The sequence below is a fragment of the Canis lupus genome, chromosome 14, assembly GCF_048164855.1.
Source record: "Canis lupus baileyi chromosome 14, mCanLup2.hap1, whole genome shotgun sequence".
NCBI lineage: Eukaryota > Metazoa > Chordata > Mammalia > Carnivora > Canidae > Canis > Canis lupus.
In genome coordinates this window covers 52,845,384-52,872,073 of record NC_132851.1, presented here as the reverse complement: position 1 = coordinate 52,872,073, position 26,690 = coordinate 52,845,384, and the positions used below count along the sequence as shown (strand labels likewise).

At 33.3% G+C, this 26,690-nt stretch overlaps 2 long non-coding RNA genes across 5 annotated transcripts in view; both read right to left on the bottom strand.

The window, feature by feature from the left end:
• LOC140603490 (uncharacterized) overlaps positions 1-26,690 on the bottom strand; it is a 75,845-nt gene that overhangs the window by 19,937 nt on the left and 29,218 nt on the right. The gene's annotated exons all lie outside the window — the stretch shown is intronic.
• Positions 3,886-10,920, bottom strand: LOC140603489 (uncharacterized). The gene is made up of 3 exons (XR_012006478.1): positions 10,796-10,920; positions 10,483-10,547; positions 3,886-4,466 (listed from the first exon to the last, which is right to left on the bottom strand). It is a non-coding gene; the product is annotated as an uncharacterized lncRNA (long non-coding RNA).

The following is a 26,690-nucleotide window of genomic DNA, read 5'->3' as shown; positions in this document are numbered from 1 at the left end:
TTCTGATATCTTCCATCTTCCATTTGGTGGGATAAGGGTAGCTTAACAATGGCACAGGGCTGGCCTTAGAGCATGTAATACTGTATTTGAGGTAGAGTAACATTTTAATTATACATTTTAAAATAGTCAACCCTGGAAGCAGTGAGGAGGATGGATGAAATAAGGGTCAAAATTTTACTAGTGATCTATTTAAAGTCTTTCAAATAATGAGTCATTTTATTTGAAATTTATATTTCAATTTGAATTCCAACAACACTAGTTTTTTTACCTCTTGACCTCCAGAACTACTGACCTATGCTTCAACCTGGTGCCCCAAAGCCTGCATACTGTTCATGTTCTCAGAGACCTTACTAGGAAAGTAAGGAAAAGAAGGAGAATATGAGAAAGGAAGGAATGGAACTGGACAGAAGGAAAAGGGAGGTTAGAGAGGGGCTCCAGGGTGGCTCAGTTAGCTAAGCATTTGGAGTCTTGATTTTGGCTCAAATATGATCTCAGGGTTTGAGATCAAGTCCCACGTGGGGCTCTGCTCAGGGCATGGAGCTTGCTTGAGATTCTCTCTCTTTCCCTCTCTCTCTCCACCCCTCCCCCACTCCTGCAGTTTCTCTCTCTCTCTCTCTTTCTCTTAAAAAAAAAGAAAAAAATAATGATAGAAAGGATAGAGAGATGGGAAAAGAAAGGACAAAGAAAGAGAATGGAAAAAAATAGAGAAGGGAAAGTAAGTGGGAGGGAAGTAAAGATATAAAGAGGACAGTTCAATAACCTTTGGGAAACTTAATGTATTTCAGAAACCTGTCATTCTACACCCAAAACGTGGAAAAAACAGCAACCATTTCAGTGAAGAAACAACCTCTTCTGCAGTTGCTAAAAATCACACTCTGACTTGAGAATATATCTGATTGACATTGAGAATAGGAATAATTTAAAGAAATATTTTTAAATTTAAGGATTTTAGGTTTTGAACTCATAATGGCAAAAAAATATGTATTTAGGATGTTAATTCTTTGGACATTGGTGTCTTGCAGTTAAACTCAGGGGGATTTATATTTGGTTTTAATTTCTTCTTAAAATGTTGATCCTAGGAGCACATTTTCTTTTTTTTTTTAAGAATTTATTTATTTATTCATGAGAGACACAGAGAGAGAGAAAGGCAGAGACACAGGCAGAGGGAGAAGCAGGCTCCATGCAGGGAGACTGACATGGGACTTGATCCCAGGTCTCCAGATTACACGCTGGGCTGAAGGCGGCGCTAAACCGCTAAACCACTGGGGCTGCCAGGAGCACATTTTCAAAATCTTTCTCTTTTTTTCAAAAAGATTTTTTCAAAATCTTTCTCTTTTATCATTGGAGTTCCTTCAAGTCTTTGTATGTCTTACAGTCATATTGGAGAATATCTCATATGCTATTATGGACAATGTAGCTGTACATAATTTGGCATGAAAAATAGAAATGGGCTTACATTTAGATTGTGGAAAGTAAGCATGGTTTGTATTTGAGTTAATGAATATACTGTTCTGACTCACATTGAATTTTATAGGGCAGTATCTAAATTCCTATTACTAGCTTCAGAATAACGCCTAAGAGAGGAGTGAGGAATGTTGAAGTGTATGAATGTGCAAGCTGGGCTGGTTCCATAGACTGTTGGCCTTAACCCTGAAAAGGTAAAGTCACATCCTTGGTCATAAAGGTTTTATCCAATAAGTTAAGAACAAAATATAGGCAAAATTATCAGGTAACATTTCTTCTCAACGGCTGCTAATTCCTTTCTGTCAAAAGAGCTTAATGGGAAGGTGGAATGGCAGGCCTGTTTGAGAAATACAGAAAGATAACATGCTTGGCTCAACTCCATCATTTTTCTTTCTCTGAGGAACCAGCCTGTCCAGTGACAGCATACATTGTGTGCTCGTTTTTCACAGAGTTAACAGAATATGTCCATAATTTGTTATAGTCTGGGGTTCTGCTAGCTGACTTATTTGGCTTTCACACCAATTTATACCCAAAATTAATGCTACTAATAATGAAGTTGATGCTTTGGACTTCATCAAATTAAAAAAAAAAAAAAAAGGAGGGGGGGAGATTTAATGGTTAAATTTCAGATAAGTCAGAATATAAAAAAAACAAACGAAAATACCTAAAACCATGCAGGCAATTCAGATTAGTAATATGTCTCAAATGATTCACATACTTAATAATGAAAAGCAAATTTCATTACTAATGGATAAAGGGAGATATAATTAAACTTTAAGAATACCTCTATTTGAACAATAATTAAAATTTAATGTATCAATAATTGTGGGATAAACGTACCTTACATATGTAGAGTCCAGTGGTAACTTCAAATAATTATAGTAGCTTACAAAAGAAGGTAAAATTTAATGAATTAAACAACCAGCTCAGGGCTGGAAAAGAAAATATGAAGAAAGTAGTAGTAGGAAGATAACTTGGTAAGAGAAGCCAATTAAATAAAGTATATCTTCTAATATAAAGGATCAATAAAGCAAAACATTTTGTATTGGAAAGACTAATAAAACAGATATAACTTTAAAGTTATTTATCTGGGTTGGGGCCTACAGAGTATTTTTTAACAGTTCCTTAGTAATTACTAATTTGCAAGCAGTTTTCAGGCCCACTGCCTAAAAAGAAAACACTTCTAAATTCTATATAAAAATTAAACATCTGTGTTTATCAAAGCACACCATAAAAATTAAAAGTTACAAATTGAGAGAACATAGTTGCACCACATTAATATCCACATGATATAACAAACTTTTAAAAGTCATTAAAAACTATAGATCAAGCAATACCAAAATGGATGTGATACATGAATAAGCCTTTCACAAAAGAGGTAACACAAATTATCAATAATAATTTGAAAATATGTTCAATATCATTATGTATCCAAAATGCAAATTGCTGTCCTAATGCAGTATAATTTATAACCACTGTATATTGTTAAATAAAATATTAAAAATTGGGCCATATTAAATATTGACAAAGACATGATATAAAAGCAACATTTAAAAAGGTCACAGGAGTACAAACTGGTAAATCCACTTTGGAGATTTATTGGCAATAAATAAGTCTGAAGGTATCCTTATCTCATTATCCTACAAAATATATTTTCAAGATATATTTGATATATATGTATTTCATTTGATATACATTCTTTACAGGTTAAAAAATGAAGATACAAAACTAAATTTACTCTGAGAAGAGATACTTTTCCTACTCTCACTTTTCTTCCTCTTTTACTTTGCTAAGGCTTTATCAAAATACAATAATGACATCTTTCAACCTGTCTTAGCGTATATTTTCAAACAGGAAGGAAGAGAGATTTTTAAATTTCATCAAATAATAGATACTGTGTCACTGATGAGTGATTACACACAATGAATGATTTCTGATCATTCTTCCTGGCTAGCAGTTCTAGAAATGAAAATCTAAACTGATTTATCACAGAAATACTTTTGTAGTGACTTATGCTTCTAATTCAATTCTTTCATCTCCCCAAAACTTCACCTATAAGAAATATAATGTTATTCATTCCTATTTAAAAACGTCTCTTCTAATTTCAACCATAATAGATTTTCCTCAAAACTTTTAATTTGTTGCATGCTATTGTATATTTATAACTCTTTTAAAAAATCAACATAGTGAAAATAAATCAGGCCACATAAAGGTTCTGAGAATTAAATGTCAGAATAAATAAGTTGTTAAAATAATTTTTAAATATATAACATTCTCTTTAATTCCTTAAACCACTATAGACTTATTTATTTTATTGAGAAAAACCACTATAGACTTATTTTATTTTATTCTTCTTCTTCTTTTATTTAGTAGATGCATGTATCTCTTACTTTTTTTATAGAAAACAGTCTATCAGGCATAAAATTATCTTTTTTCATGTCATATACTTAGCTACATCAAATCACTCGTTTTAAAAATCAGTTTCAAAGATCATGTTTCACTCTATCACTCTACATATCTCCTTTGATCAAGATATCCAGAAGAACATACTTTAACTGCTTTGGATACTTTGCATTTACTTCTCAGTTTGTGTAAATTATATTTGTTTGCTTCATCTACTGAAACTCTTCTGGGTGTTATTACCAATGACAGTCTCATTGACAAACACAGTGGACTCTTTTTAGTCCTTAATTAAACTCCTTGGAATATTTGAAGACTTTTCAACTCTTTTTCCTTGACTCCTCTACTTGGGCTTTTCAGAAAGGTGCACCTTTATTATTTGACTTTGTTCCAATGGCTTGTTTCCCAAAATGCTTCTTTCCCCCATGATAGTCAGTTAAATATTGCTGTTTTTAAGATTATGAGGCCTTTTGCTATTAATTCATTATACTGCTGAGTATGACATGTGATGGAGATTTTTCATAGATGGTCTTGATCAGGTTGAGAAATGCTTTCCATCAATATGGTTCTCTGAAAACCTACCCAGTACCACTTTAAAGTTCCTAAAATAATAAAGAAAAAAAAACCCTGAATAAATTTAAGTTACCTCTATACACTACATTTCGTGATTTTTTTTTCATTTATAATCAGCCATGATGAGAAAAACAGAACTAACATTGTTTAGGAAATATATTTAAATCACATTTTATCTAATAAAATATACATTATATCCATGAACTATGAGAATAATCTGTTTGCCCTTCTGCTATGTAATATTTATCTTTGTTTCCCCCTGTTGCATCTATGGGTAATTTTGTTATATTGCTCCACAGTCCACACTTAGTCAAATAGATAAAAATTTCCAAGACCATTCCTGTGGTGATAAAACTCAATTGCCAGGAGAACAAATGCAATCACAGGATTTAATTCAAATAATTTAAATTCTGTGGCTTCAAGCCACTAGTCCAATCATGACTGACATCATTGCCAAGTAAGTAGGACAGCATAAGAAGCAAAATGAGGCAGTCTTAGTGGGGAACAGTATCAGCCACTGACATTAAAAAAATGTAAATGTGTACTCTAAATATGTATGACAGGAGTCCATTTTAAATATATGCATTTCTTTTAAAAAGTGCTTGTTGAATGCTTGAATAATCTTTCAAGTAGTTAGAAATTCATAATATGCTTTTAAATTCTTTATCTTTATGGCTATTACTAAAAGACAATCCCTTAGGCTAATAAGAATTATGAAACTCTCAGGTACTGTTCTTGTCTTGTAATATTATTTGATAAAATCAGTGTAGTCCATAAATTTCTTTGGTAAATATGGCGATTTTTGTCCACATGGAGGGAAAATTAAATTTACACCCCATAACATAATCTTTGGCCACTAGCTGACATTTAAATCTACACTTTCACATCTTCCCCAAGTTCATTTTGCCCCAACTCATGACATCACTAAGGACAAGAGCTGATAGGGGTTATGATCAGAGATAAGGACATTATTAAATAAAGATGATGGTTTCTGGCCTTCAGAAGAAAGAGTTTTCAAACTATTGACTCTACATGACATACTGGGTTTATTCAATAATGCTGTAGTTATAAAGTTGCCCTGCAGCTACCACCCAAATTATTGCCCTGGGGTGGCCTGGCTGCAGCAATATAGAACAGAGTTTCTCTCAGATTTAGAGAGAAATTATTTTCTCTGGGAATTCTTGCAGTGCCCTTCCCTTGCTCCTATTTTAGCAGTAGAGTATTAAAATATAAAGTCAAAATATTATACTGTGTCCTGTGAAAGGAGGAGGTACAAGGGCTGACTAGTGACTCTGCTGCATTAATAACAGGAATCCTTAAACTCTGCATCACTCATGTAAGGTAGAAAAACTACCTAAGAGTTTAGAAGGAAAAGAATACTAAAATGCTTGCTTGTGGTATATGCCTTTGTGCACCTATATCAGGAATTTATGGCCACAAAGTATAGGACAGAAGACAAGCAAAGGGAAAAAGAAAGACAGAGGAACAGAACAAGAAACGGACTTTTAACTCTAGAGAGCAAACTGCTGGTTACCAGAAGGAAGGTGGGTGGAGGGATGGGTGATATAGGTGATGGGGATTAAGGAGGGTACTTTTTTTTTTAAGATTTTATTTATTTATTCATGAGAGTGTGTACACCGAGAGAAAGAGAGGCAGAGACACAGGCAGAGGGAGAAGCAGACTCCCCGCGGGGAGCCCAATGTGGGACTTGATCCCAGGTCCCCAGGATCATGCCCTGGGCTGAAGGCGGCACTAAACTGCTGAGCCACTTGGGCTGCCCAAGGAGGATACTTCTGATGAGCACCGAGTGGTATATGAAGTGTTGAGTCACTGAACTGTACACCTGAAACTAATATTACATTGCATATTAACTAATTGGAATTAAAAACTTTTTTTTTAAAAAAAGCATATAGGAATAGCTGTATGCTTAAATCATTGAAATTAGGTTGTGAATAAATTTTTTTTCAGCTTAAAAAAAAAAGAAGGTTTCTGAATACTGGGTCTTGGTATATTTTCTACATCTCTATCAAAGTAGAAAGATGCTATTCTATCCAAGTGTTAAACACATATTGTTTCAGTTCCTAGTTTACCTGTCATAAATGTCACATAAAATATATTTTCTGAATGTAGATTTTTTTTCTGAATGTATCTCTTAACAGAACTGTTTTCTTGTGGTTTTAGAAAGGTAGGATTGAAAGATAAATTAAAGTTGAAAGACAAATTTAATTATATTCAGTATGTATATAATGTTAGAAAAGTCCCCATTAATAATACTGCTAAAAGTATGATAGTCAATAAAGTGTCCTTGAATTGATCTTCTTATTTAATTGTATTTATATCCCTACATAATGAGGTTATATGGATAAATCCAGAGATGAAACTTGAACCTAGTCTTTCTATTCAAAACATTTTTCTGGGCTCACAGCCATACCACAACCTAAGAGCCAATTGACAATACTTTTTTTAGATATAAAAATATGTCTTCGGATATCTGGGCACAAAAGTCCACCCTAGATAGCATTCAAAAGCTGTGACAAAAAGAAGAGAGAGAGAAGGTCAGGTATAAGTGTTTGTAGTATAGCTGCAATGTGTGTATGTGTGTGTGTGTGATCAAGGACAGATGAATGTCAGCCTAAGGAGAGGAAAAAAGAAAAAAACCCACAAACTAATAGCCTCTAAAATAATTATTTACATTTGAGTCACTTTCTTTTATTTTTTCTTCATTCTCTTGAGTTATGTCTATCCCATATCTATTAAAGAATTAGAAAATCAGAAAAATCATACCAACTCCAAGTAAAGAGGAAAGGGTAACATTGTATCAGTTCTCAAATTTAGGTAATAAGAATTTTGCAATAGATTAAAATAAAACTGTTTCCTGTTTTGATGTTACTTAATGAAACTAATATAGATATTAGTATACAGCATTTTTAGTAACATGAATTTTCATTTTACATGGACAATACTTAGGATTGGGATTAGCATGGTAAATTCATGATTACATATATAAGAAACTGGCAAACCGTGGCTGTACTATTTGGTGTGTCTACCACCAACACAAGAGAAGTCAGTTTCTCTGCAGCCTCAATAGCATGTAGTTTACTACTACTACTACTACTACTACTACTACTACTACTACCACTGCTGCTACTGCTACTATTGTTATTTTAATTTTTTTTGAAACATTGTAAGAAATGGTAGTGGTACCTCACTGTGGTTTCAATTTCCACATCCCCAATGACTTCATGACATTGTTTATATAAGCTTATTTGCCACCAATATAACTCCTTTGGTGATGCATCTTCTTTTTTTTTAATTTTAAAAATTTGTCGTTTTTTGAAAATGTGGTTTACAGGGGTGCCTGGGTAGCTCAGTCGGTTAAACATCTGACTCTTGATCTTCGCTCAGGTCAGGATCTCAGGTTTGTAAGATCTAGCCCTGTGTTGCTGTGTCAAGCTCCACACTCGGGATGGGTCTGCTCCTCTTTCTCTCCCTCTCCCTCTGCTCCTCCCCCACAATCTCGCTCTCTCTCTTTAAAATAAGTAAATAAATATTTTTAAAAATTCAGTTTACAATAGCCAAGATACAGAAGCAGCCCATGTCTCCTGATTGATGAATGGATAAAGAAAATGTATGTATATATATATACATGCACACATGCACACAGAGGAATATTATTCAGCCATAAAAAATGAAATCTTGCCATTTGCAACAACATGGATGGAAATAGAAAGTATAATGCTAACTGAAAAAAGTCAGTCAGAGACAGACCAACACCATATGATTTCATTCCTATGTGGAATTTAAGAAACAAAGCAAACAAGCAAAGGGGGAAAGAGAGAGAGAGAGAAAGAGACAAATCAAAAGACAGACTTAATTATAAAGAACAAAATGGTGGTTTCCAGAGGGGAGATGTGGGTGGATGGATGAAGTAAGTACGTGATGGGTATTAAAGAGCACACATGATGAGGACCATGTGTTGAAATGGAAGTGTCAAATCACTATATTGTATACGTGAAACTAGAGACAATTTTATTTCCTCCTTCAAATCTATATGACTTTTGCTGATTTTTCTTACCCCACTGCATTGGCTAAGACCATTAGTACAATACTAAATAGTACGATCTTTGCTCCCTATGTAGAGAGAAGATTTCATTCTTTCTCTATCATATGTTAGACATAAGCTTATTATAAGTGGCCTTTATTACACTGAGGAAATTCTACCTTATTTTCAGTTTGCTAAGAACTTGTGTATATCTGTACATGTGAGTGTAAGAATGTACAAATTTCCCAAATGCTCTTTTCTCATCTATGGAGATGTTAACATCGTAATTCTTTTTTAGTGTGTTGATATGGTAAATTACATTGATTAATTTTAAAATGTCAAACCAACTCTGTATTTCCAGTATAATCTCAGGTTGTGATGTTTTATCCTCTTAACAATTGTTAAAATTATAAATATTTTGTTGGAGATTTTTACATTTATATATATGTATATAAATATATATATATTTACATTTACATTTATATTAATTAAAATATCAGTCTGTAATTTTCTGGAAATATCTTTCAGTTTTGGAATTAGGGAAATGTTGGTATCATAAAAAGTGTTATATCTTTCTGTTTTTTAGAAGAGTTTGTGTAGAGTTGGTATTATTATTTCTAACGTGTTTGGAAGATGAGCATCTGGGCATAAGTTTTTTGTTTGGAAGACATCTAAATACAAATGCATTTTTAAAATAGATGTAGGAATATTTGGATTATCTAAGTTTTGAAATAATCATTGATAGATTGTGTCTTTCAAAAATTGTGTCTATTTCACATAAGTTAAATTTATGAGCATTAAGTGTTTAATATTCTATTATTATTCTGATAATCATTGGTAATGGTCTGGGAAATAAGAGTTGCAATATCTAAAATAACAATACATTAAGATAACATACATTTAATCCTGAAAACAAAATTTTAAAAAGATAAATATTTTAGAAAAATGTGCAAAAGATATTAGTGGCCAATAAATGGAAGATAAGTATAAGAAAAGTTATTTAATAATGTTCTTAAAGTTATAGCAATACAAATTTAAGCAACACAATTGAATTTCAGTTCCATGGTATGCCTGGGTGGCTCAGTGGTTGAGCGTCTGCCTTTAGCTCAGGACGTGACCCTGGGGTCTGGGGTCTGAGTCCTACATCCAGCTCCCCTCAGGGAGCCTGCTTCTCCCTTTGCCTGTGTCTCTGCTTCTTTCTCTGTGTCTATCATGAATACATAAATAAAATCTAAAAAAAAAAAAAGAATTTCAGTTCTGTAAGATTAATAGAAATAAAGTTCGGTAACTCTAAATATCTGCAACGAGATGGATATTTGAGAATACTTTTCCTTTCCTTGTGAGTTGAATCACCTGGAGATAAATTTGAAAATATTTATTGACATTATTATGAATTCTATACATTCTAGCTGTGTTCAGTTGCATTTATGTCCTGAAGAAACTTAAAAAGAAACTTATCTCCTATTGAAATGTTTATCACAGTACTGAAAGAGTTAGCAAGAATTTGAAATAAATGTTTATAAATAGGAATAAGGATTAAAATAATGTGCTCAATATATAAAATGAAATACTCTTTCAGCAGTAAAAACAACAACAACAAAAAAAAAACAAAAACAACTGGATGTGTGTAGAACAATAAGAAGCAAAGTTTACTGCTGAGTTATTTAACTCATATAAGCAAAATATGATTCAAGATATAATACTGGTTATGAAAGTAAAATATTATTCAATACTACATCTTTTGACTATTTAAGTACCTCAGGCCTTATCTTATATGGACCAAAATAGGTTGTACATGTGAATGGGGATGGAATTGGGTCTATGGATGAAAGAAGCCAAATATATTTTTTTAAGTGAATAAATGAAGGTCTTTACCTAGACAAATGGTAGCCAAAAACCTGAGATTTAGATTAATTCAACATTTTGTATCTGTGGTCTTACAATTTTTAGAGAGAGTTTATATATCTAAGGCAACGAGAGACAAGCTCACACTGATAACATACCTCAGAGTGATTTAGGTGAGAGCTTGTCATGTGTTGAGTGCTTGATCATTGTGGGAGAAAGATCACTACATTGAAGATGAACATAACAGTCCATGTTAAATTTATGACACAAGCCATCAAACTACTTTCAAGCTATTTCAATGATCACTGAGCAAATTTCTGATTATAATTGGCTAAGCAGTGAGATTGGAGTGTAAGGATAGGAAATGCTAATAAGAGCACAAGTGTCTTATGTGCTCATTATCTTTCTTTTTAAATAAGAAATATGACATTCATATTTTAAATACATGTGTTTCTTATTAACTATACTCACCATTAAAGACCTTGAGAAGCTTATTTTTCTCTGGGTGAAATAATCACTGATCGTCCAGGCTTGTGATGGTAATGTAAAAGAAGAGCTACACTCCACCTTTCCTCATTTAGCATGAAAATTTCATTTATTTATATTATTCTGATATTACAAAAATATAAAATCACAGATTGTTAGGAAAAATTAAAAAATTATCTATTATAGTATTTAAAAACTGGTGGCTTTAGTCTAACTTTGCAACATTTGTATAAATGTTTTATATTGCCTCTTTAAAACATTTGGACTAATATTTAAAATTATTTAGTTGAAGTTAAAAAAAAAGTTACTAGACACATGTAAAAAATGGAAAAGTTGCTGTACCGGCCCAAATTCTTACATGGAAATAATTGCAGAAGACTATTTTTAGAAGGAATATTCACTCTTCAGTTTGCTGAAATAGTTACCTGATACATTTAATTAACTTAAATTACCTGTTGGATCCCTGTGGGTATTTGAATCTGTGACTCGTATTCAGACCATTCCTTTAATTTCACAGGTGAGAAAATAGAATTTAATTGTGATTAGAGACAGGTGAGTTCACAAAAGACAGTGGTAATGGAGGCTGGCTAGGAAAGAAGTCTTCTTTGATTTATTTTTGCACCATGGCGATTTCCCCCATTATGACATCTTGAAAAATATAAGCAATATCTTTTACTTATTCTGACACATAAACTATATTTTAAGAATAAAACTTTAAATCTTCCCAACATTGTCGTTCACTTTTATCATAAAGTCCTTTGGCCTGGGCACAAGTGCCAATTTCATTCAAATAACTTAGTGAACAGTAGAATAACATTCTGAATTTCTGAAATTCACAAAGATTTCTAATATTAATATTATGAGAAGGAAATTATTCTAGTGTTTAATGATCAATGAAATTAATTTTTTAAGGGCGTACTTCATGTCCAGGAATATATATCCATGAGATATAGAACACAGGTTTTGTGTTTTGTTTAGTTTTGCAGATGAAGGGTTATGCTGCTCCTTTTTTGGATATCCATCTTATTTTTTAAAGTTTTGAATATAGTTATTCCTACTTGAGCCTTAATGCCCAGGAAAGGTGAAAAACAGTTTTCCCAAAGCAGAGCAATTCACTTCCTTTTAATAGAAGCGGCCGTCCTTTCTAAACCTGTGCTCTGTCCTAATTTAACGCCTAGGCAAACCTAGGTTACAGACAATTAAGTATTTTACCCAAGTTCACAAAGCAATGAAGAGTGCATGAAGCAAACACACACTAAAACCTTTCTCATAAAGCTCCCAAGCATGGCTCCCAGACATCTCAAGGATTTTATTCTTTTTTCTTCCTCAGGAGTCTCTCACTACCCAATGAAGTACATTTCCCATAAACCTTTCTTTTGACTGGTTTGCAGCTAATTTCTCTCTCAGCTGTTATTTATTAATAAATGATACTATGAGATGAACTTAACTCTATAATGATGTCATTTAACTTTAAAATGTGTTTGAAATGAATTTTGCTTTAAAAATGATGTAAAAAGTTACATTTTATTGTACTGCATTATGACCAGTCATTAGGTTTGGTGAATTGGTCCTTCTTGCTAATGTTTGTGTTAAATTAAAAACACTAAATTGAGATAATCAGGCATGAATCCTGCATGAGGCATTAACAATAGAATGCAGGAAACAAAGCTGATATCTATTGCACTATAACTATTCAAAGGGGAAAAAAAGGCTGCAAGCAATGTATGATAATTTCAGTTCCTCTGGAAAGAAAAATGTATTGGTTCTATTCTAACTATATTAATGCAGTATAGTATAATTAGGAAAAATAGAAAGGGAAGTAATTACATCCAGGTGAACTGAAAACCAATGCTCTTATAGAATCATTATTTTCAAATAATGAAAGGTGTGTTAACTATGAAGCCCTGCTGCTTCAACTTTTTAAAAATAGAAAATGAAAAAAAAAAAAAAAGAGTAAAGATAAACCCATAGCAGCTTAAGCCCATGGCATGCTCCTAATAGATACAAATCTACTAATAATGCATTTGCCCTTGGGAGCTTTGAAAAAGTTTACAGTATTTGCTCATGCCAACAGAGTCATTTCATTCATCTGTTACCGTTTTGGTTGTTTTCCTGTCTACTGACTTTTAATAATTGAGATTGTATATTGCGCCCACTCCTTCCTCTGCAAACATTGACCCTTAGCTTCTGTGGCACTAGCCATCTGGAACTGTCTGCCCTCTTCTCTTCACATCACTGGAAACCTAATTCACTGCTTGCTAAAGTACAAAACTCCCATTTAGCTCAGTAGGAGTTTAAAGAAAGATGAGTGGTAGATTGAACACTCATGATGTCTTGCCCAGATTTGAAACACAGCCAAAATATTATCACTCTTGTGAAAAGAATTTGCTTACCATGTTAAGAATGAGCACACAGTCATAGGAAATATCAAATCAATAATATCATAAGTGTGTCATATACCACTTCTGTATCAGCCAATTGAAAACATGTCCATCTAGATTGCATTTCTCTGATAAGCAAGAATTTTATATTTAAGCCAGAGTTGCAATATCTCCATCCTATGGCCAACGCGGTAGCTCGAAAAAACCACTACATCATAGAGGGAAGTACGATGAATTGTGTGGGTCAGATGGGTAGTCCCTTGGGATTTACTAATCACCACTATGTTTGTTTAATTACTTTGGATTTGAGGAAGGGAGACACTTTCATGTCTAAAATAGACATTTTATAACTATTTAGAAATAAATTTTGACAATACAGCTAGGTTTTTCAGTAACCCACAGTGAGCATTTGAATCAGGACTCAAAGGAAGAAATAATCTTAAGTGTATGTAGGGCCTTCAGAATATATATTTTAAGAGGTATTTAGAATTCATGACAGCTTTACCACATCAGTATCTACCCTAGCACAAAAATGTTATTAATTATGAAATAAGCTAATGAATTGTGTTTCATACAGGCCCACATACATGACTATATAACTCAAGCCCTTAGGTTGATAGTGGACTATTGGCAGCCAGGTTTAATGTCCTCCTCTTTGTCCCCTACCTCAGAATAATGAGAAGCAATATCCTAGGATGGGAAATCTTTCTCAGGCGAATGGCCATTTTAAGGAACTTAAGAGTTACTTTTTGTCAGGCTATAAGGAAAGTGAAAAAAATATTTATGGTGTGGCCAGGCTTCTCCAAGCTTTGAATTTTACTGCATATTTTCTCTTAACATATTTATGTTTTCTCCATCCATTTTAAGTTTTTAATATATATTTCTAAGCAATTTCTACCCCCAACATAGGACTCAAATTCATATCCCTGAGATCAAGAGTCCCACATTCTTCCAACTGAGCCAGCCAGACTCCCCTCTTCATCCATTATTAGATTGAAATGTTGAAAAATTCATAATTAGAAAACTCCATTCCAGTGAATTCCACTGAGATTGTCAGTATAACATTAGTAAAGCTGTTTGTTTTCCATCTGCTTTCATATGGGCCAGGTTCAACCAAAGGTTTTCTATATTTTAGTAAAACGTTATTTAAAGACAATTGGCAAAGAAAGCTGCAACAACTAATATTTACTTGATAAATGCCTTAAGAGTATAAGCTCCCAGATACAACAGGTAAAAAAGGTTACTCTGACCATTTGCCTCCATGTAAAATGTACTGTCATTCTAACAACTTGGAATCTCTGGACTTGCACTGTCTTCTACCTACTTAATTTAGACAAGTGCATGTATAAAAAGTTGTCAACTGCATCTTCACCTTTCACTACCCCTGTATTGGGATCCTTCCGGTTGAAGATATAAAAGCACAAGTTTAAAGACATGACTGACTCAAGTATTGCTTGAGATCCAGAAGTTCAATGTCAAATAGTTCAAATAAGAAGTTTCTTGCTCCTGACTTTCATCTGTGCTGGCTTGATTCTCAGGCATTTGAGGACTTCTGTCAACTGTGGACTTCTATTATCTTTATAGTTAGCAATCATTATTAGAGAATGAGACTATCTCTTTCTTACTGTTGACACATGATTCTCCACATAGATTCATCCTGACAACTTTGGACATTGATCCTATTGGACCCAATTGTCCCAAACTTTGAAATGAAAAAAACATCTTATTGATAGAGCTACATCATATACCTAAACATGAATATGTGTGCGTTTGTAAAGGGAAAATTAATACTTAACGAATCATCCATGTGATTAATACTTAATGAATCACCTGGATGAACTAAGTGAAAAAAGGATGGTCTCCCACAAAAGATCCCAAATAGCCAAAGCAATCTTGAGAAAGAAGAACAAAGCTGGAAGCTTCAAATTTCAATATATACTACAAAGCTCTAGTAATCAAAACACTAGCACAGAATAGACACATAGATCTTTGGAATAGAAGAGTGCAGAAAGAACCCACACTTATATGGTCACTTAATCTACAACAAAGGATGCAAGAATATACAATGGGGAAAAGACAGTCTCTTCAACAAATGGTACTGAAAAAATCAGACAGCTATGCACAAAAGAATGAAACTAGAAAACTCTCTTACATCATACACAAAAGTAAACTTGAAATGGATTAAAGCCCTAAATGTGAGATCTGAAATCATAAAACCCCTAGAAGAAAACATGGGCAGTAATTTCTTTGACATCAGCCATAGAAATATTTTTTTAGATACATCTCCTTCAGCTACGGAAACAAAAACAAAAATAAACTATTGGAATTGCACCAAAATAAAAAGCTTTTGCACAGTGAACAAAACCATTGATGAAACTAAAAGGTAGCCTACTGAATGGGAGACGATACTTGCAAATCAGAAGTTCAAGAAGAGGTTAGTATCTAAACATAAAGAATGTCTACAACTTGACACCAAAAAACCTCAAAATAATCTGATTAAAAATGAGCAGAGAACTTGAATAGACATTTTTCCAAAGAAGACATCGAGGTGACCAACAGACATGATAAGATGCTCAACATCATTACTCATCAGAGAAATGCAAATCAAAGCCACAAGGTCAAAATGGTTAGAATAAAAAAATACAATAAATAACAAGTGTTGGTGAGGACATGAAGATAAAAGAACTCTCATGCACTATTGGTAGAAATACAAATTGGTACATCCACTATGCAAAACAGTGTGAAAGTTCTTCAAAAGATTAAAATTAGAAGTATCATATGATTCAGTAATTCCACTACTAGTATTTTCCCAAGGAATATGAAAACACAAATTTGAAAAGTTATATGTGCCCTATGTTTATTGCAGCATTATTTATAATAGCCAAGATACAGAAGCAACCCAAGTGTCCATCCACAGATGAACGGATAAAGAAGACATATATATACATACAGTGGAATATTACTTCAATATTTAATACTATTTAAAAAGAATGATATCTTGTTATTTGAAACAACATAGATAGACATTTAAGGCATATTACTAAGTGAAATAAGTCCGACAGAGACAAATACCATATGATCCCACTGTCATATAAAATTTTAGAAACAAAACAAATGAACAAATGCAGAAAAAGAGAGATAAACTGACTCTTAAATATAGGCAACAACTGGTGGTTGCCAGAGAGCAGGGTGGGGTGGGGTATGGGTGAGATAGATAACAGGGATTAAGAGTGCACTTAACATGATGAGCTTTGAGAAATATGTAGAACTGTCGAATCATTATATTGGACAGAAACTAATATAATACAATATGCTAATTATACTTTAATTTTTTAAAAAAGGAAATGGTGATCTCAGGGAGGAAATCAAATACTATTTGCAGAGAAATTGAATAGATACTAGGTTTCTTATTGCAATAAATATCCATTGTAAGAACTTAAAAGTGTACTAGGATAAGTCATGTGAAATGCTAAGCAATGTAGTTGAGGATTAAGGATTAGTATAAGCAGCATAAAAAGAGCCTCTAAGTTTTATTCCTGAATGTATTGGTCTACAATGCTTCAAAAGCTCCTATTGTATTAAGAGCTCCTATCTTAGTATCCATCAGTAAACAACTGACTTAGTTTTCAAACTCCCGTCAGAAGTGAATTGTAGAGGCTATGAAAAGTAGAGAAAGAGCTTTACTTCACTTCTGAGAATTTGTGAATTAGCTCTATAATGTACTTATAAACCATTCAAGGAAATGCAGGAGGTGGCTCTCCATCAGTCAGTCAAGATATTTTTAGGACTGCTGTGCAGGGCACAGATAGCACATTGTCACATATCAAAATTTTGTTGATTTTGTTATGATATGCATGATGTCCAATCCAAGATCTTACACTTTATTATCAGATTGAAAAAAACAGATATTCTAGTAAATCAAGTATTTCACATATAAAATTATCATATTCCTGTATTTGATTTTTACCATTGAAAATACCATAAAAGATAATGATATAAATATAATCAGCACTTAATGTGATTATTCATACGGGGATTTTATGATGCAAGCTGGATATTATTTCCAGTAAATTATTGGTTACTATCTTTTTTTATTGTTTTTTTTTTTATTGGTTACTATCTGCTTGTAAATATGACCTCTCCATCTCACTAATCCACATGTCTCTTAAGAAGTCACTCCATCTGGATGCCTGGGTGGCTCAGTGGTTGAGCATCTGCCTTCAGCCCAGATCTCAGAATCCCTGGATCGAGTCCCAAATTGGGCTCCTTGCATGGAGCCTTCTTCTCTCTCTGCCTATGTCTTTATCCCTCTCTCAATCTCTGTGTGTCTCTCATAAATAAATAAATAAAATCTTAAAAAAAAAATCAATCACTCCATCGTTTCAAAATGAGGACGTCTAATCTAGAAAAATACCAACGATGATATCTAAATAAATACTATTTATGTCTGATTGCTTTATCTTTTAATATATCTTCTTTTGCTATAAGCAACAGCAAAATTTTAAAGTATATTTTTAATAAGATGTAGAGACTCTTATTGATGGTGATACATTCTAAGACCCTCAATAGATGTCTGAAACCATGGGTAGTACCCAACTCTACACAGACTGTTTTTTTTTCTATACATACATACCTATGATAAAGTTTAATTTATAAATTAGGCACAGTAAGATTAACAATAAATAATAATAAAATAGAGTAATTAAACAATATACTGTAATATAATTTATGTGAATGTGACTTCTCTCTCTCAAAATATGTTACTGTATGCTATTTACCCTTCTCGTGATGGTATAAGATTATTAAAAGCCTGTGTGATGAAATGAAGAGAAGTGAATGATGTAAGCATGGTGACATAGGGTTAGGCAACTATTGACCTTCTGACAATACGTCATAAGAAGGATCAAAAAAAAAAAAAAGAAGGATCATCTGCTTCTGGATCACAGTTGGCTGTGAGTAACTGAAAGTATGGAAAACAAAACTGCAAATAAGGGGAAAAGACTATATACCCAAAATTTGCAGAACATTAGAGCCATTGTCATGAAAATCCACTTTCCTTCACAAAACAGTAGTGTTCAGCCATTAGAAATGACAAATACCCACCATTTGCTTCAACGTGGATGGAACTGGAAGGTATTATGCTGAGTGAAGTAAGTCAATCAGAGAAGGATAAACATTATATGTTCTCATTCATTTGGGGAATATAAATAATAGTGAAAGGGAATAGAAGGGAAGGGAGAAGAAATGTGTGGGAAATATCAGAAAGGGAGACAGAACATGAAGACTCCTAACTCTGGGAAACGAACTAGGGGTGGTGGCAGGGGAGGAGGGTGGGATGTGGGGGTGAAAGGGTGACGGGCACTGAGGGGAGCACTTGACGGGATGAGCACTGGGTGTTATTCTGTATGTTGGCAAATTGAACACCAATAAAAAATAAAATTATTATTAATAAAATAAAATAATAAAATAAAATAAAATAAAATAATAAAATAAAATAAAATAAAAAAGTTAGCAAGAAAAAAAAACAGTAGTGTAGAGGTGTCTGTTAATAAAGAATGCTTCATGATAAAAAGTGAATAAAACCAGTTTCATCTTACTAAAGCTGCATATTGTTTTAATTATACAAGCATTAGTATTTTTCTTTAATCTTCTGAATTCCTTAGTATAAAGTTAGAGGCTGCTAAAGAAGCAAAATAAGCTATTAAACTACTCCACAGAAAACAAACAAATGAAAATATTGTAAGAAAATAAGGGCAGATACAGTAACATAATGATTTTCACTAAGGGAAATGCTAATCTTCAAATTTTTTCTTCCTTTGCATTTTCCATTTTCCCCTTTGAAGCCACACACAGAATACCTATAGCAGAATTTTAACTTTTGCACATTATGATCTGCTTCTCAGGGCAGTAATAAGGACATATGGGTATATATTTCTGGGCATCCTCCAACTTACATGCATTTGAATGGCCAGATTTCAATTTTATGAGAACTATCTTTTAATGTTTCTGCTTTGGTTTTTGTTACCTTTTTTCTCTTTTATGAGAGCAAATTTAGCTGCATTGTGCCCCCAGTTTGAGTGCCCTCAGAAGTGAAGATCACTTGATGTGTGGTTGGCTCCAGCAGCATAAATCTCTACTTCACTCCATAGCTTGTATCATTTGCATTTTTTCATAATCTCTCCCATTGCATATTCTTCTTTTTAAGTTAAGGATGCAGTCATATTAATATTGGCTAACAATTTGTGTATGTGTCTATTGTGTGCCATTATTTTTAAAAATGACTTTACTTCACATTAGGAAAATTTGTCTAATTCCTCAAAACTTCTCAGAAGACACATTTTACTCTGTGGTCTTCTTCCCCAAAACCTGCAATACCAGTCAAATCATGGGAAAAACATCAGATAAGTGCAAGTGAAAGGACATTCTACAAAATACCCAAGCAGGACTCCTCAAAACTCTCAAGACTATCCAAAAAACAATACAAAACAAAGTTCAAAAAACAAAAACAAACAAAAAATGAAAGTTTGAGAAACTTTAATAGTCAAAAGGAGCCTATAGAGATATAATAATTAAACATGTTGTGTTAATTTGGATGGAATCCTGGAACACAAAAAGACCAAGTAGAAACTAAGGAAAAATAAATAAAACACAGACTTTAGTTAAAAATAAGATATTCTTATCTATTCATTACTTGTAACAAATAATAAAACATCAATCTAATAAGTTCAACATTGTAAGAGAATAATAATAATGTAAAATGCCAAAGCAAGTGTTAAGAACTTTCATATAGCATAATTAGGCAAAATAAGATGTAAAAAGGGTGCCTGGCTGGCTCAGTCAGTAGAACCAGTAACTCTTGATCTCATGGTTGTAAGTTCAAGCTCCATGTTGAGTGTGGAGATAACTTAAAAATAAAATCTTAAAAAATATATATATATAAAGATAAAACTACAATGATGATTTTTAAAGATTAAATTTACAAAATATCTTGATTCAAAAACAAAATAATATCTAATAAAAGTCTAATAATCATAAAATAATAAAAAATAAATTATAGCTGGTACATGGAAAATGAAAAATTCAAAACAGTGTAAACACAAAAGCTGTGCTTTGAGATGAAGCTCAAAGTGCAGGGTGAAAATGTTGACTTCCTTCATGGGGTCTCTTAGGAGTGGAGATGGTCAAACAGGTATCTCCAGAGTAAAATGCCAGAAAAAAGAGAATTGGAGTCAGCCTTTAGTTCATGCCATTGTATATGGCTATGGGGAGAATTTAGCTTTCTAATGGTAAGTTTTTTAAATAAGTGAGCATTATGAGTGAAGTTTATACCTCAACTTCAACCAGCAAAGAAGTCTGTGTGTTGTAGAACCTCAAAGAAACAAAGCACTTAGACTATTTGTGTACATGAACTGTAGCATTTTTGCAGCTTTCTCACAAGTAAGTAAACACACCTATAGTGGGGAAACTAATGATGGATTTTGTGATCTTCCCTGTAACAATATACTTTTATCTATCACTTAGTGATCTTATCACACAAGGAAGTGATTTTAAATTTTAAAAATGCAGAATTGTTCCACTACTCACTCTGTTTTTAATTTTTTAAGATTTACTTATTTGAGAGAGAGAGAGAGAGAGAGAAAGAGAGAGAGAGAGAGAGAAAAACGGGCATGCATAGGGGGAGGGACAAAGGAGAGGGAGAGAGAAACTCTAGTAGAGTCTGTGAGAGCGTAGAGCCCACCTGGGCTCCATGTGGAGCTTGATCTCATGACCCTGACATCAGACCTGAGCTGAAACCAAGAATTGCATGCTGAACTCATTATGCCACTCAGGTGACCCCTGACTGCTATTAAAGAGTCCCTCTCTATATGTGTGTACATTATATTACATTATTATATTATTAAAAGTCCACATGTGTGTATATTATTTTTATTATATATTATCACATCATTATATATTATATAATGCATTATATATACTGTATTGTGGATAGTATATAATTATATATTATAATAAAATATGTGTAAAATACTTACATTTATAATTATAATAATCTGAGAGTATATTGAGATTTAAGAGAGTTGCATGTCTTTGTCTGAATATGACATTTGAGTCATTCCCAAGCAAAGTAAAATCCTTTTAGTATGACCTTTTTCCGTCATTCTACTCTGATCAGAGTTCATACTCAGATTTAAATGCTTTCCAATCAGTTTAAGGTTGCTTTGTGACCAAGTATACACTTACCAAGTAGAGCTACATAGCCTTCACAACTTTCAAAATATATATACTAAAAGCATTAGTCATAAGGAATTAATAATAGATGGCAAGTTTGCAGCACAAGAAAAAAAGTGATTTTTTTAAATTCAGAATTATACTTCAGCTTTGTTTTACATTGTTTTATTCTTTCTGTAAGAACACACTAATATTTCTTTCTAGTGTCACTTAAAGTATATAATATAAATTCTCTCAATGATTACTTATTTCAGTGGCATGTAGCCGGTAATCTATGCTGACTTACTCCTACAACATTCCTCTAATCCAGTGTAATGAATGCTTAATTTTTAGAGATGTCTTGATGACAAATGTTCATTCCCTGGAATGTGAATGAAATAGTGGAATTCTTATATATAAGAACTCTTGAAAATCATTATCCAGTAATGATAGTGAATTCCACTGAGGATATGTGCAATATTCAACATCCTATAGCTAGTTTTTTTTTAAGATTTTATTTATTTATTCATGAGAGACACTGAGAGAGAGAGAGAGGCAGAGACACAGGCAGAGGGAGAAGCAGGCTCCATGCAGGAGCCCGACGTGGGGCTCGATCCCAGGTCTTCTGGATCAGGCCCTGGCCGAAGGCAGCACTAAACCGCTGAGCCACCGGGGCTACCCATTATAGCTAGTTATTGGCACAATTTTATGAAACCAGGCTTCTAGCTATATTTACTCTTTAGAACATGAATTTTATTTATACTCTATACATAACCGATAAGTATCCTGCATATTTATAAGCATCTCAATTTCAAACATAAGTCAACTAATAAATGAAAACTCATCACCCCCCAAAAAAGGAAAGGGGGAGTTTATATTATATTCTTCCTATAAATGATAAGACAGAGATCAGAAAATAACTGTGAGGAGCCATAGAAAGCAGAATCTCTTTCTAGCATCATCTAGGGAATGAAAGGAAAAGAAAGGGGGAATTAAGAATGAAATGGGATGGGAGTGCCTGGGTGTCTCAGTTGGTTATTTATCTCAGGATCATAAGATCAAGCCCTGTATTAGGGTCCATGTTAGATGTGAGGCCTTCTTTAAAAAAAAAAAAAGGAAATTGGACCAATATCTTACATGATGCACAAATATCAACTCAAAATGAATTAAAAACTTAAATGTAACACGTACAGCTATAAAACTCCTAGAAAAAAACACAGGGAAATGCTCCTTGACATCAATCTTGGCAATGATTTTTTGAATATGACCAAAAGCACAAATAAATAAGTGAGACTAAATCAAACTAACAAGCTTCTATATGGTAAAGGAAACCAATTCATAAAATGAAAAGGCAACCTGGGTGCCTGGGTGGTTCAGTCATTAAACATCTGATGCTTGATTTTGGCTCAGGTCATGATCTCAGGATTGTGAGATTTAGCCCTGCGCTGGGCTCTACATTCAAGATGGAGCCTGCTTATCCTTCTCTCTCTTTTCTCCTCTTGCGCTCTCTCTCTCTTTCTTTCTCAAATAAATAAATCAATAAAATCTTAAAAAGAAAAGAAAAGACAACCTCCTGAAAGAGAGGAATTGTTTGTAAACTATGTATCTGATAAGAAGTTAATATCCAAAATATAAAAGGAACTCATACAACTCAATAGCAAACAACCAATGAAAAGTGGGCAAAGATCTTGGGACACTTGGGTGGCTCAGTGGTTGAGCATCTGCCTTTGGCTCAGGGCGTGAATCTGGTCAGAGGATCGAGTCCCACATTGGGCTCCCTGCAAGGAGCCTGTTTCTCCCTTCTCCCTCTGTCTCTCTGCCTCTTTCTGTGTGTCTGTCATGAATGAATGAATGAATAAATAAATAAATCTTTTTTTAAATGTGGGCAATGATCTGAACAGATTTTTTCTCAAAAAGACATGCAAATGGTCAATTGGTATATGAAAAAGTCTCCAACATCATTAATTAGGGAAATATAAATCAAAACCACAATGAGATATCACTTCACAATAGTTAGGATAGCTATTAAAAAAAAAAGACAATAAATAACAAGAATTGGCTAGGATGTGGAGAAATGGAACTCTGGGCACCATTGGTGGGGGCATAAATTGGTATAGCCATTATGGAAAACAGTATAGAAGTTCCCCCCCAAAAAAAAAAAAAACATCTAAAAATATAACTACCATATAATCCAGCAATCTCTCTTCTGGTATATATCCAAATGAAATGAAAACAATACCTCAGAGAAATAGCTGTGCTCCCATGTTTATTCCAACATTATTCACAACAGCCAAGATATAGAAATATCCCAGTGTCTGTCAACAGATGAATGGATAAAGAAATTTCGGTCTATATATACAATGGGAAATTGTTCAGCCTTAAAAAAGAAAGAGATCCTACCATTTACAACATGCATGAATCTGGAAGACATTATACTAAGTGATATAAGCCAAACACAGACAACAACAAACTACATGATCTCACTTATTGGTGAGAATCTAAAAAAATCAAATATGTAGAAGCAAAGAGTAGAATAGTGGTTACTAGGAATCGGGAAATGAAGGAAATGGTCCTTGGTCAAAGATATAAAGTTGCAGTTATATAAGATGAATATATCTAGAGATCTAATGTGAAGCATGGTAACTATAGTTAGTAACACTATATTGAATATTAGAAATTTCCTAAGAAAGTACATTTCAAGTTCTCTCATCACACACACAAAATGACTACGTGAAGAGATGATATGTTAATTAGCTTGACTGTAGTTTTCATTTCGCTGTGTATATCAAACCATAATGTTGTATCCCTTAAATATAGATTTAAAAAAAAATGAAATTTAAAAGGAGGGATGCCTGGATGGCTCAGTGGTTGAGCATCTGCCTTTGGCTCAGGTCATGATCCTGGGGTCCTAGGATCAAGTCCTGCATCAGGCTTACCACAGGGAGTCTGCTTCTCCCTCTGCCTATGTCTCTGCTTCTCTCTGTGTTTCTCATGAATAAATAAATATTTTTAAAAATTTAAAAATTAAAATTTAAAAGGAAAAGAGTGGATATCCAAAGGGAAAAGTAAAATAAATTAATCAAGAATATGATATTCATATTAATTAATACTTATTTAAAGAGCAACATAAATATGGAATGGAAAAAGTGAATTCCTATGCATTTAATTACATTAATATTATTGTGAGAAATTGGCTTTTAGCTCTATAAAATCTGAACAAAAACAATTTTTAAAAAAATTTAAAAATACTCCATAATTCTCAAATAATTTTTACCCACTAAGCAACTTAGATGATTTAGCATCGATGTCAGCAAACCATTTCATACTCATGAATACATTTTACTCCTCAGGACAGTGCTATTCACTGCAGAAATTTAAGCTAACAGAACCAGGGAGAGTAATATCAAAAATTAACTTTTGAAAAATGAAGATTATCATAAGAAGAACTCAGTAAGAAAACCATTTAGGATCACATAGGAATCTTAATGAACAAGCGGAACATTCTGTACAACTTGAATAAATTGCTTCTTGGGTCAAACAAATCAGATGGGATAAATGAAAAGGCATACTAGACATTGCTTTAATCATTGAAAAAGAAAAAAATTATAAATTTAAACTTTTTCATTTCTCATAACTTGCACACAGAATTGAGATACAGTCTCCAAAGGCCAGGCATAAAATGAAAAAAAAATTGAAAACAGGTATTTATTCTTGCATCAGTATCAGCCTAGCTGTACAGCTTATAAAATAGAGGTGTTTCTGAGGCTTGTTATGAGCATCTGAGAAATTCAGCTCTTTGTGGCCTGCCCACAATTATTTTCAGATCTCTCTCAGATCATTTGCTGGAAGGGCAAATATAAATTTCTCCTTGGTATTTTTTGCCTAGGTCTATCTTCCAGCAAAACACTATGCATTTTGGTCTTAAATTTTCCTTAATTCCTATATAAGAAAGAATTCTCCTGATGCTCATGCAATCCTGTTCAATGCCAGGTAGATATCACTCTTTCCATTTAGCTAGCTAGAATCAGACCAAAGTCTCTTTGGGCTTTCAATTTACGGGTCTCACAGCTACACCAAAATAAACTAAATTATGGATTTGGAACAAAAGGGCTTATGAGCAATATCACTTACCAAAAGAAAAAAAAAAGATAAAGAATTGAATCAGCAACACAAATAAATTAGTATAACTAATGCATGATTCAAATTATAATCATTGTTTCTAAGTAAAATACTGAAGGATATTAACCAGTAACAAAATTTAAGCTGTATAATTTCTTTTGATATGTTAAAAATCAGTTTAATATAATTTAATGTAGTAAACCACATGCTACCCAGTATGTGAAATGTTCATGAATATGCTAGGTTCTTTTATAGTGAATTGATTTGAAGAATATTTGTTCCATTTCCTAACAAATAATAGACTAAATATAATGATATCTTTATGTCTATAAAGAACTGAAAAATAGTTAAAAGCGTCCAATTTTCAAGGGAAATTATTTAATAGTTTATAAGTTCTTATTTTAGAACAAGTAATGATGGAGGAATATGTATTCATTGTAACTAATCACAGACCAATGCTTTGATGGGCAATAACTATTTCTAATATTTCAAGCTGTAATATCTGACTCTGATTCTAATATTTAGCTATGAGTTTTGACATTTATAACATCATTTTCCTGAATCTTGAGGTATGTGGAAAACTGTTTCCCAATTTCATGCAGTTGAAAGTGGCAATGTGACTCGTGTGGGCCAGTGGGTTGTGATCAGAGGTAATATTTATTTCCTCTTAGACTAAGTAGTTAATTGCCAGCTGAAGACCGTCTGGAATTCTGTAATGTGTCACACTGAATGGGAACATGATTTAGTGATAGGATAATGAAGGCTTTCCTAGGCTCCATCATTATTGCGTGGAAGGTAAGTGTCCAGGAGTATGCCTAGAATTTCATGAGTGAGAAACAGTCCTTACTGCATCATAGCTGAGATTTTGGGATTATGCCATAACTAGCTATATTCTAACCTACCCTAACTAATAGACAAAGAGTAATTCAGCTCATTTGTTATTTAGTCAACATTATGGCATGGTAACTGCAAACCAATTTATAACAATGTAATTATGCATCTTTGACTTCAGCTGTTATGGTATCAATACACTGTGTGTTAAAAGTAGACTTGGGGGTGCCTGAGTGGCTCAGTCAGTTGAGCATCTGCCTTGGGCTTGGGTTGTGATCCCAGGGTCCTGAGGTCTGGGGATTGAGCCCAGTGTTGGGCTTCCTGCTCCGCGGGGAGTCTGC